The 12,320-nt window shown below is 40.4% G+C and overlaps 1 protein-coding gene across 3 annotated transcripts in view; it reads left to right on the top strand.

Moving 5' to 3' along the window:
• The window catches only part of LOC142225536 (uncharacterized), a 455,965-nt gene that overhangs the window by 97,043 nt on the left and 346,602 nt on the right, over positions 1–12,320 (top strand). The gene's annotated exons all lie outside the window — the stretch shown is intronic.

The following is a 12,320-nucleotide window of genomic DNA, read 5'->3' as shown; positions in this document are numbered from 1 at the left end:
CATCAAATCGATTCCCTAAAAGTGATTTGATTGTCTCAGAATTGATAGAAGGCTCATTATCACAATATATCGTCTTCGTCTTCGGGTAAAAATTCATAAGTTGTAAGATTGCGGGTTTTACGTCGGTTATCGTCCTGGACGCAATTGCCTGGACTATGGCAAATTTTGAGAATTTGTCTACACATGTGAGAATATACTTCTTGTCTGTCGCAAAAATATCGATATGTAACATTTCGCCTACGTACGAAGGAATGGGCGTTTCTCCAAGAATCTGTTTCTGAGGGTGTCAGACTTTACAATTCGAAACGATCTCGTTCGCGATACTAGTCATTCTGGGAAAAAAATAATCTTGCAAAATATGTTTCACATTCTTTTGGGCAGCTCTATGAGCCCTATTGTACTCCAAAACAGCAATTTCCCTCTGTTCGTTTCTGTCATAAATGTCCTTTACAATCCGATCAGTGTAACGGAAAGTAGTCGCGGGGAACGTTTCTACCAATCTGTGTTGAATGAATGCTAGTATCGGCAATTCGCACAAAATTGTGTTGACTACATCGCCCTTGACCACATACCCTTTCGAAAAGTTTGTCTTTGTCTGCAAAATACAAAAGGTGTCGGATCTTCTTGCCAAACATAATGATTATTCAAGACGAATCACTTCCACTTTCTTCTATTATTATCTGATTCCGAAAGCAGTTAACCGGTTTGTCCGTTTTTTCGATAGTGTAAGTAAGTGATGCTTCGCTATGCACTGTAGCCGCGTCCGACTGTATTATTCCTTCTAATGCATGAATATGCTGTCTGGACAACGCATCAGCGACATAATTCTCTTTTCCTGGCTTGTAAAGAATCCTAGCGTTATGCTCGTCGATGAATGCCTTTCAACGTTTTATCTTGGCATTCGAATTCCGATCCGAGACGGCAAAAGTCAAAGGCTGATGGTCCGTATAAATATTTTAATTCTTTACACCGTATAGGTGATTCCTAAGAGTCTTCAGAGCCCAAACTATAGCCAGGAGTTCTCTCTCGTTCGTCGCAAAATTTTCTTCCCTATCTTTTAAAGTCCTCGATATCATGGTTATCGGCTTTCCACCCTGTGACAGAACAGCTCCCAAACTGGCGGATGAAGCATCCGTTGTCAAGTCAAACGGTTTTTTATAATCAGGATATCGTAGCATCACATTTTCCGATGCAAGTATTACTTTAAGCTTCTCAAATGCTCGACGCTGACTCTCGTAAAATTCTATCGGTATCTTCTTCGACTGTCCCGCGCCCACTTTTCCAATATCGCCTTTCAGAATATCATTTATGGGTTTTGCTATCGAGGCAAAATCCTTAATGAAACACCTATAGTAGTTTGCCAGCCCAAGAAACGATCTGACAGCGAATAGTGTAGTTGGCATCTCGAATTGCGTCTACCTTATCAGGACACGTTCCTATACCTCCCCGTGAAACCAAGAAACCTAAATACTCAACGCTTTTCTTGAAAAAGTTCGATTTTTCGCGCGACACTCTCATGTTGGCCCCGTACAGTCTATCCAATACCCAACCTACGTGCTCTATATGATCGTCCATACTCTCAGAAAATACGATTACGTCGTCGGCATAAACATAGCACGACTTCCCTATCTGTTCCCTAAGCACATCGTCGATGGCTCTTTGAAAAATACTGGGTGCATTCTTCAACCCAAAGGGGAGTCTTCAAATTTCGTACTTAGCATTTCCCACAGAGAAAGCCGTCTTTTCCCTAACTTTCTCGGCAAGTAATATCTGGTGGAATCCAGATTTTAAATCTAACGTGGTAAAGTACTGTGCCTTGCCTAAATTCGCCAGGATGAAGACAGCGTTAGGAATAGGGTATTTGTCATCTATCGTATTATCATTGAGCTTCCTAAAGTCAATCACTAAGCGTTTCTTGGTGTTTCCCTGTTCGTCAGTTCCTTTCTTAGCCACAACCCATACTGGGTTGTTATAAGGCGACCGAGATGGACGTATTATACCATCCCTTAGCATGGCTTGGGTTTCCGAATTGACGAAATCCGCTACCCCCATCGGGTAGGGGTATAGCCTCGAATATATGGGTTCTTCATTCACGGTACGAATGGTCGTTACGACATTGGTATTGTATGGTGGAGCCTCATTCGGTTCCGCGAAACCCCCGATTCGCTTTCCTAAAACCAACATGAATTTGTCCCTAATGTCTTGGGGTAGTTCAGTGCCATTGACGAATGTAAAATTTACATCCGCACATCTAAGAAAGTTGATAGTCTCAGAGCCATTGACAGTCATTAACCTCTTGCTCTTCAGGTCAAGTACGGCGTCCGTTTGCTTAAGTAAGTCCAGTCCAATTATACCGTCGAAAGTTGATAGGTCTGGCAGTAGAAAGAAGATCGCATTCCCATCGAAAATATCTATCGTACACTTTTTATCTATAATATTATGACCGTGAATTGACTTCACTTGAAACGGCTTATTCACTGGCACGACATTGTGCAGTTCTCTATATGGTTTGATATAATTCTTGGAGGCTCCTGTGTCTATTAAAAATTTAGTCCTTCTCCCTGCTATTTCTCTTTCTATGTACGGTAGCAGGGAGCTACTCCTAAAAAATTAATCTCATCGAAATCTATCAGCTCATCATCTACGTCCTCGACCTGATCTTCAGCCAGTTCCGGGTATCCGTCATCCTCTTGATCAGGTGGGATATCGTCCGATACAAACTGGTTAATCCTCTGCTGTTTCGGTCCTGTGTACCTTGCACTACCATTGTTCGGTCTCTTATTCGCCTGTTCCTGACCGTTATAAACATTGGATTGGTCGTTCTGCTGTGAAATTTGCCACTGATCATTTAGAATTTGTCCACTATGTGAGCCGTGTTGAGTCGGTTGTCTAAATCTTGACGAGCTGTCAATTTCTATTGGTTGGGGCCGTTCCCATTGAGCAGGTTGTCCCTGTCTTCTCATGAAATGTGGGTTTTAGCCCCTTGTTTAAACCTATTGTCTATCGTTTGTTCTCCGTTCTGCTGTCTCTGTTCGGATTTCTCAAATCTCTCTCCCATGCTTCGAGCAAAGTTACTTGCGAACACATAACGCTAATGATTAGCTTCAACTTCTTGAGCTAGTGCTAAAGCTGACGGAAGGTCAGATGGTCGTGCAGAAAAAAAGTCGCTTAACCCCTTCTTATTTCCCGAAATAAATACCCGCAGAGCATCCGCTCTGTATTTTTCATTCAAGGCCGCAGCCACCTTGCTGTCGTAAGTCATGACAGTTTTATTTATCAACAAAGTCAATTTTTTTCTACCTCATCGTAGTATTGCATAAGAGTCATATTTCCCTGGCGTAACGTCGACATTTCTTGCTCTATAAGATAAACAGGTCTCTTGTCAGCGTATGTAAAGTCCAGCCTATTTATTATCGTTGAGAGGGGTATCAAAGGAGGAAAGAATCATGTCAGCTGACCCTACAATTTTGTTCCTCAATATGCCTAGCGCCTGATAATGCTTGGGACTCCCTTCGTATTTCTCATAAACTTTGTATGCGGTGTGTGTCGCTTTCCTCCATGAGACGTAAGTCTCATTCTTGCCCCCAAATTCTGGCAAGGATTTCATTATATCCAAAGTTTCAGTGCAAGATACGGTTAATCTAATCTCAGCATCTTTATACGTTTCTATCTCAGGTGTGGCTATAGTCATACTGCGAAATTCCCCTTTAATTTCCTCTAATTTCCGGCTGAATTCCCGTTCCTGTACGGTGAGCGCGCTGGCCACCGCTCCCTTTACAATCGCTTCTAATTGCTCCGCTGTAAATGCCATTGCCACTTGCTAATCACAAAGTCTAATTAAAAGCAGTGTACGAAAACAAACGAAGCGAATGAGGTACGTATCATTTAAAGTCCCAAACTTTTCAATTTTCGTCAATCGTTTTGTACGTAGTCACAAACAAAATAACAAACATTTCAAAAGCAAAAGAGACGAAACGAAACGATTGCTTAAATGCTCTTCGGATTTGTGTGCTTTTGTTGTTTCGTTAGGTAACGAAACGGCAATAAAACGTTTGCAAACGATTGCTGAGCGAAACGATGACAACAACGGGACATAACCAATACATGAAATCAGTGTACTTCGTGTCTTCGTACGATCATGCCGCGTCCAAAAAATGATATATTACGACAACTATTTGAGTATGACAATCAAAATAAAACATTTATATGTAACAACGAATACTGCCATAAAACTTTATGCGGGCATGCCGGTAATTTGGAGCGTCATCTTAAAAATACGCACCCTCATATTTTTGAAAATTACGTACAAAAAAAGGTGAAAAAGCACTTAAGAATGTGAACAGAAATTCGTTAAAAGTTACATGTACGGGAGCTATATCAAAATCATGTATGGGAGCTATATCAAAATCTGAACCGATTTCAACCAAAATAAGCATGCATATCCGGAACCTTAATTTTACTCCCTATGCAAAGTTTCAAGTAAATAGGTGTCAAACGTTGGTGTTTGTGGGTATATGATTCTAAATCGGTCAAAAGATATATTCGGGAGATATAATTTAGCAAGCATAGTTAGAATTTTAATTTTACTCCCTCTGCAAAATTTCACGTAAATCAGAGTAAAACTTTTGCCTCTGTGGTCATATTAATCCAAATCGGGCGAATTCTATATATGATAGTTATATCTAAATCTGAACCGATTTAAGTAAAATTTACCACACTTGATTTTATTGTATTCCTAGTGCAACATTTCAAGCAAATTACTTTGGCTTCTGGGGCCATATTAGTCCATATCGGGCGAAAGATATATATGGGAGCTATATCTAAATCGGAACTATTAACCGTACGCCTTGTGCAAAATTTGAAGCAAATCAGGGCAAAACTCTGGCTTTTGAGGCTACATAAGTGCAAATCGGACGAAAGACGTATATGGGAGCTATATCTAAATCGGAACCGATTTAGCTGATATTTTACGAGAGCCGCAAACAAATTGGCTGCCCAAAATTTTAAGAAAAGACGTTGATAAATACGTTAACTATGACCAGATATATGGAACCAATATCTAAATCTGAACCGATTTCTTTTCAAAATCAATAGCGATTGTTTTTGAGCCAAAGTGAAATTCTATGCCAAATTTGAGAACGATCGGACTTAAATTGCGAGCAGTACTTTGCACACAAAATTACATATACAGACAGACGGACGGATATACAGACGGACATCGCTAAATCGACTCAGAATTTCATTCTAAGACGATCGGTATACTAAACGATTGGTTTCAGAGTTTTCTGAAACCAATCGTTACCAAAGCGCTACATACAAATGCACAAACTTATTATACTGGAATAGGTATAATAAGTTTGTGGTGAAGGGTATAAAAATAACATTCAAGATTTTTCTTCTTGTAAGGACTTAACGAATGAGCAAACGTTTGCGAAACGTTTGCATTCAATGTGTACCGTTTTGTTTCCTACATTTTACTAAGCACCACAGTACTTTTAAGTTTAGGTTTGGTTTCCACTCACGAACAAAAACAATACAAAACGAAAGGCAAGTGCCGTTATGTCAGGTTTTCTTTGGACATGTGGATTGTACGAAACGAAACAATTGGAAACGTTTTGTTTTGTTTGTTTTCGTACGCTGATTAAAAGTCACGTATTTCCGAGAAAAAATTAAAAATCACGTATTTCCGAAGAAAAGAAAATTACAGATGGAAATTATTATCCCATTCTCTTCTTTCTTTTTCAAAACAAAAAATTTTTTCAATGAGCACTCTACTTACATTCTTAAATTAAATTAATAAAGTTCGTTGGTTGGTGGTTGTTTGATGGCTGATCGACGATTGATCGATGGTTCAAAACGTTGGGTGTTGGTTGATAAGTTCAAAACGCTTGGTTGATTTGTTGATGGGTGGTTGATAGGTTCGAAACGTTGGGCGTCAGTAACAAATATTCCATTCATTTAGTTTTTATTTTTATTTATTAATGTCATCCAGACGATGGTCGTGGATGCGAGTTGAAATTCCAAAATGCAACTAACTCTAATAAACTTAAAACTATAGAATAGAAGTTGTTCCCTTATTCGACAATCCGCTTACTCAGCTTTGCAGTGTCTCAAGGTAAGGCAACTTGAGACACACTCGTCGCCTTATGCAGTTGTGTTACTGTTGTTGTTGTTATTTCATACAGCGGCATTAGGTTAGGTTAGGTTAAAGTGGCAGCCCGATTAAGATTCAGGCTCACTTAGACTATTCAGTCCATTGTGATATCACATTAACTAAAAGTACCTATTACATATGGGCACTTCTAGTTTTAACCGCTGAACCTTCTTGATTATTTTTCTTTGTTGAACCAACCAGATTGTTCCAAAAAACATTAGCAGACTGCTTAAGTTAACGTTTTCCAGATCCGCCAGTAATCTGAAGCTATATGCCCCTAAAAGTTGCTTGCGCTTTACACAAAATGCAGGACACTCACACAAGAGGTGTTTAATTGATTCTTTTTCCTCCGCATCATGACAGCTCATACAATAGTCATTATACTTCGCGCCAATAGTTTTTGCAAAATCTCCTATCAGGCAGCGACCCGTTATAGCAGATATCAGGAGTGATATCTGACGTCTCGAGAACATTAGCATATCTAGTGTGCGGTTTAAGTTGAAATGGGGCCATATTTGCTTGGTGTCGTTACAACCCTTGCAATTCTCCCATCGAACATTTGCCATCATAACAGCCTTCTCACGCAGCATGAGCTTGCAGGTAGCTAGGGGCATACCAACAAATTCTAGTTCCCCTGGAATATGTAAGGTAGTCCCTAGCCTTGCCAACTCATCCGCTTCGCAGTTCCCCGGTATGTTCCTATGGCCAGGCACCCATATTAGGTGAATATTGTACTGCTCAGCCATCTCATTGAGAGATTTGCGGCAATCGATGGCCGTTTTCGAGTTGAGGAACACAGAGTCCAAGGATTTTATTGCAGGTTGACTGTCTGAGTATATATTAATGCCCACATTTTTTGGAACATTACTTCTCAGCCAATTCGCCACCTCTCTTATTGCTAATATTTCAGCCTGAAAAACACTACAGTGATCAGGTAATCTTTTCGCTATTCGAAGTTCCAGATCTTTAGAATATACTCCGAAACCCACTTGGCCATCCAATTTGGAGCCATCAGTGTAGAAATCTATATATCTTTTATTCCCCGGGGTCCGTGTACACCACGCCTCACTGTTGGGAATTAGAGTCTCAAACTTTTTGTCGAAAAGTGGACTCGCCAAAGTGTAATCCACTACGTTAGGCACATCTGGCATTATTTTGAGGACCGAACTGTGACCGTAACTTTTTTCCGACCACAGCGATAGCTCGCGCAACCGCACAGCCGTTGTTGCAGCTGACTGTTTGGCCAAAATGTCTAAAGGCAATAGATGCAGTATGACATTAAGGGAGTTTGTTCCTGTCTTGCTGAATGCACCTGAGATACACAAGCACGCCATACGCTGAACTTTATCTAAACCTGCCGGTTGCTGAAGTGCCGGCCACCAGACTACAACACCATATAGCATTATAGGTCTAACCACTGCCGTGTATAGCCAATGTACAATTTTTGGTTTCAGTCCCCACTTTTTCCCTATTGCCTTTTTGCACGAGTATAAAGCTACCGTTGCTTTCTTCGCCCTTTCTTCAATATTAAGCTTAAAGTTCAGCTTCCTGTCCAAAATAACGCCAAGGTATTTTGCACACTCCCTAAAGGGAATTTCAATACCCCCTAAGGAAATGGGCCTAACTGTGGGAGTTTTGCGATCTTTGCAGTACATGACTATTTCTGTCTTTGCAGGATTTACCCCAAGACCATTATCTTTCGCCCATTTCTCAGTCATCCGGAGGGCTCTCTGTATAATATCTCTAATTGTTGATGGGAATTTTCCCCTGACTGCTAGCGCCACATCATCTGCGTATGCCACCACTTGTATCCTTTCTTTTTCTGGGGAAACCAGAAGGTCGTTTATAGCAACATTCCAAAGAAGAGGTGATAGAACTCCTCCTTGAGGAGTGCCTCTGTTCACATACTTTTGTATGTTTGCTTGTCCTAGTGTGGCTGAAATACGTCTCTTCATTAGCAGTTCGTCTAACAGCCTGAGTATACATGGATCAACATTCAGAGTTGTCAGTCCATTTAATATCGAGCTCGGATGGACATTATTGAACGCCCCTTCGATGTCTAGAAACGCCACGATTGTGTATTCTTTGACAGATAGTGAGCTTTCAATAAAGCTGACTAGTTCATGTAGTGCGGTCTCAGTAGACCTGCCCTTCGAGTATGCATGCTGTCGTTTCGAGAACAAACTTGAATCGATGCTAGTTCTAAGATAAATATCTATCATCCTCTCCAGAGTCTTAAGTAGGAATGAGGATAAGCTGATTGGTCGGAAATCCTTAGCCCTCGAGTGAGAGACTTTTCCCGCTTTAGGTATGAAGACGACTTTTGTTTCCCTCCACTTTCCTGGGATATATGATAAGTTGATACATCCTTTATATATCACCGACAACCAGGGGATAATTTTGTCAGTTACAGCTTGTAACTCCGCCGGAGTAATTCCATCAGGTCCAGGGGATTTGAATGGTCCAAAGCTATTTAGCGCCCATCTTATTCTAGTTTCCGATACAATTTCCTCGACAGGAAACGACCGCTGAGCAACTGTGGCATCGCCAGTACATGGTTCAACCGTCTGATTTCCAGGAAAATGTGTGTCCAATAGTACCTCCAGCGTCTCCTCACTGGACGTTGTCCAATTGCCCTCCGATGTTTTAATGAAACCTGGAGCGGAGTTGGTGGATGCTAGAACCTTCCGTAGTCTGGAAGCCTCGGACGTATTCTCAATACTGCTGCAGTAAGCATTCCAAGAGGTATGCTGAGCCTTTCTCAGTTCTCGCTTGTATCCTCTCAGAATCTTCTTGTAAGCGTCCCAGTCCTCAGAAGCTCTGGTGGACTTTGCCTTGTTAAAGAGCTTCCTGCAGGATTTCCTCATATTCCTTAATTCCGTAGACCACCATGGTGGTCGATGTTTCCCCCTTGGCTTTCCTCTAGGGCATGCAGCTTTCAGTGAGATGTTGAAGGCCTTAGTAATCCGCTCCACTGCGTATTCGATATCTTGCACATTTCTCATATTTGTCTCTGGTATTTCCGGTATCATCATATTGAACGATTCTCTATACCTATTCCAGTCAGCTTTCCTTGCATTTGGCGGAAATATGGTCTTGGTGGTATGAACATCAAATTTGAAACTGATGTAGCGATGATCTGAGAAGCTGCGTTCACTTAAAACATGCCACTCAGATATCATTTCATTCAGTTCTTGCGAGGCCAAGGTGATGTCCAAAACCTCTTGCCTGTTTTTAGTGACAAAGGTTGGAACATCTCCCTTGTTGCAAACTACCAGATTAGTACGCAAAATAAACTCTATTAGCGACTCTCCCCTTGCATTAGTATCACTACTTCCCCATATACTATGATGTGCATTCGCATCGCATCCCATAATGAGTTTCGTCTTTGTTTTCCGTGACTCCTCTACTAAGGTCTTAACGGCATATGGAGGCATCTCCCTGTCATGTCCCATGTAGACCGAAGATACCCAATATTTGCATTTGGCTATTTCTAAACTGGCAACGACAGTGTCTGTATTGCACATTGAAGGAAGCAGAAACAAGTTGAGCTCGTTTTTAGCAATTATACAGGCTCGATTTACATCATTACCACTATACTGCAATAGTTTGAACCCCGGAGTACTTAATTCACATATTTTGTTTTTATAAACATATGGTTCTTGAATAAGAACTATATCTATGTCCCCTTTCATCAGGAGAACTTTTAAGGCAGCACATGCAGCCTTACAATGATGAAGATTTATCTGGAGGATCCGTAGGACCATCGAGATTTTCAACAACCGTCACATCAGCCGCTTCAATCGAGTCATCAAGAATGTCCTCTTCAGAGATATCGGTGACTCTCGCAATAACCATAGGTTCAACTTTGGTGAGTTCTGAGGCAGTAGAAGCCTCCTCACGCATACGGTATCTATCCATGTCTTCAAATGTCTTGGTATCCCCCTCGACTTCGCAAGAGGATCCGCTTACTTCTGATTCAGACAGAGGCTTGTCCATTTCTGAATCCTTTAGCTGATCGTTTTTATACACCTTCATTTGGATATAATGAAAGCCATAACATACACGGCCCTGGGACTTTGCTAGATGTGGCAAAGACTGAGTGTTCAATATAAACACTACATGCCGTCTTGGCCCATCCACTTCATCCAAACGGCCAACCTTCCAATCAGCTGTTGGAAGATCTGGATTGCATTGTTTCAGTCTATTTAAAATAGATTCAGGGTCAGGAGGGTTTGCAGGTATCCACGCATGTGCTCTTGGTCTAGCCGGTATGTCTTTCTTCTCGACTAACTCTAGAGCAGCTCCTTCCCAAACTTCACCAATTAGTATCAGAGCAGCTTTAAAACATTCTATAGACCTCTGGTCCTCAAATGCGACTAGCTTAAATCGTCCTTGATACCAACCAGCCTCTTGGTGTCGAGGATCTGGGCCGGGAAACTTTTCCAGCACCTGTGAGTAGACGCCAGACAAAGCATTCTCAATTTCCCCCCATTTTTGCTTTGGAACCATACCGTCCAATGCTCCTTTATTAATGATAGCCATCACAAGGCTGTCTTTAGCAACTGAGGCAAACGATCGTTGATCCCTTTTGGAGGATGGCAGCTCATCCGGTGATCGTTTCCTTTTTCCAGCCTCAAGAATTCCTTGAGCCCATTTTAAGGAATCGCTTTGTTTAGCCGAAAACGTGCTTGGGTCGACTGATCCTAATTTCTTTAGGATAAACAAAGCATTTCTGCGTTCTTTGAATCTCTATATATATATATATAAGTTAACACGGGCAGCCAAAATAGCAATGCCGCTGTATGAAATAACAACAACAACAGTAAGTATATATATAAGTATATATCGGTTCAGATTTAGATATAGCTCCCATGGTAAATTTGATTGAAATCGTTTCAAATTTTGATATAGCTCCCACATATATCTTTCGTCCGCTTTGAACTTATATGGCCACAAAAGCCAGAGTTTTGCCGTGATTTGCTTCAAATTTTGCACAAGGGGTACGTTTAATAGTCTCGTTAAGTGTGTCAAATTTTTTTAAAATCGGTTCAGATTTAGATATAGTCCACATATATATCCTGCGGCCGATTTGGACTTATATGGTCTCAAAAGCCAGAGTTTTGCCCTGACTTACTTCAAATTTTGTATAAGCGGTACTTTTCACGATACTACTGTATGTGCCAAATATGGTCAACATCGATTCAGATTTAGATATAGCTCCCATATATATCTTTCGTTCGATTTGAACTTATATGGCCTCAAACTCCAGGGTTTTGCCGTGATTTGCTTCAAATTTCGCATAAGGAGTACGTTTAGTAGTATCGGTAATTGTGCCAAATTTGGTTGAAATCGGTTCATATTTAGATATGGCTCCCATATATATCTTCCGTCCGATTTGCACTCATATGACCAGGGGGGCCTAAGTTATACTCCCATTTAACATACGTGAAATTTCGCATAGATAGCAGAATTATTATTCTAACTATACATGTCAAATTTAGTCAAAATCGGTTCAGATTATATATAGCTCCCATATATACGTACACCAGATTTGGGGAAATATGGTAGACTGTTGCACATTTTAGATCATTTTCAATGGAAGTTTCCTCCAATTATCTGGATAGCGTTAGCCGATTTAAATTTTAATTCTAGAGATTTTGTAGAAGTAAAAAATTGTCTCCTTTATATAGCTTCCAGCAAATGTGAAGTAGTTGAGATGGTAACACAAATTTTGGCCTACATAGGGGTGAAGGGTATAATATAGTCGGCCCCGCCCGACTTTACACTTTACTTACTTGTTTTTGTAATGAAACTTCGCAATGTAGGTTATTAAAGATTTTTCGTCAGAAACAGTGCTTGATATAAACGAAATGGACTGAGCTTTTGGATAAAATATTATTTTTTATTGCAAAAATAATAATTTTGTAACAAAAAACTGTTTCTGGTATAAAAGTTTGAAATTTTGGAAGGGATTCAAAAACTCTAACAAAAGAAGAACGTGGAGTCGAATAGAAACATACATAAATAATTTTATAATATACTCATAAATTTATTTAGGCGTGAACAGTTGTTTACTGGCATTTAACACCATTTTAAATTCATTTAAAACTTATCGTGTTTTGTACTTAATTTCATTTTTACCTTAAAGGCCTTATGGCATTAT

Source organism: Haematobia irritans, chromosome 2 (assembly GCF_050003625.1).
Source record: "Haematobia irritans isolate KBUSLIRL chromosome 2, ASM5000362v1, whole genome shotgun sequence".
Classification (NCBI taxonomy): domain Eukaryota; kingdom Metazoa; phylum Arthropoda; class Insecta; order Diptera; family Muscidae; genus Haematobia; species Haematobia irritans.
The sequence above is the reverse complement of the archived record's forward strand: the minus strand, read 5'-3'. Positions and strand labels throughout refer to the sequence as shown.